The sequence below is a fragment of the Nomascus leucogenys genome, chromosome 11 (assembly GCF_006542625.1).
Source record: "Nomascus leucogenys isolate Asia chromosome 11, Asia_NLE_v1, whole genome shotgun sequence".
Taxonomy (NCBI): domain Eukaryota; kingdom Metazoa; phylum Chordata; class Mammalia; order Primates; family Hylobatidae; genus Nomascus; species Nomascus leucogenys.
The window spans coordinates 53,554,594-53,555,645 of record NC_044391.1 but is presented as its reverse complement, the minus strand read 5'-3'; positions in this window follow the sequence as shown (position 1 = coordinate 53,555,645).

Sequence of the window (1,052 nt, the reverse complement as noted above, 5' to 3'; positions counted from 1 at the left end):
TCCATCAACCTTTTTTGTGGGGTGGGGGTTCCAGCAGGGAGGAGGCTGTGTTCTTTTCAGATCATGCTCTGATCCTGTTCTTTGCTCACCATTCCCCAGGTACTATAAATGGGGGCTGGGGTATGCAGGAAGAGACCAGGGTAGCTAAACGAAGCCTGGCCTGGCAAGGATTGAAAGAAACACTTGCAATACTGTCATCTTCCTTTTCTCATCTGTCTGTTTCCGTTCCTTCCCTTCTTTTGCACCAACTCTTTCCCTATTGTTTCCCCCTTTATACGCTGAAAGCCAAAATGCACACCATGGAGTTCCCCCTGGCGGGAATCTTCCTTCTGCTGCGGTCTCTCCCATAGCATGCTCCACATTCCATTTGTCACCCACACCCCTACCCACCTGTCCTTTCAACATTTTCCAAAAAAGACCTCCACCTTTGGGCATGCCCAGGGAGAGGGCTGCTGCCCACACATGCCAGTTTCTTAGTATGCCAAGGGTACGTGGGCCTGGTATCTCCCTTCTTCACTACCAAGTGCGGGCATGGGTCCCCCCACATGCCTCCTCCCAGTGCAGAGGACTCTGATTTTTTTTGTTTGTTTGTTTTGTTTCGAGACAAGAGTCTCACTCTGTTGCCCAGGCTGGAGTGCAGTGGCCCAATCTCAGCTCACTGCAACCTCTGCCTCCCAGGTTCAAGCAATTCTGCCTCAGCCTCCCAGTGACTGGAATTACAGGCACACACCACCATGCTCTGCTAATTTTGAGTGCAGAGGACTCTGAGGTAGAGTCCTCTGCTGTGGTCTCTGAGGCGAACGGCCTTTCTGCTGAAGGCTGCCCCCGGGCTCACAGGATAAGAAAAGGGATAGAGGGGCCGGGAGCGGTGGCTCACCCCTGTAATCCCAGTACTTTGGGAGGCTGAGGCGGGTGGATCACTTGAGGCCAGGAGTTTGAGACCAGCCTGGCCAACATGGTGAAACCCCATCTCTACTAAAAATACAAAAAATTAGCTGAGTGTGGTGGCAGGCGCCCATAATCCCAGCTATACGGGAGGCTGAGGCAGGAGA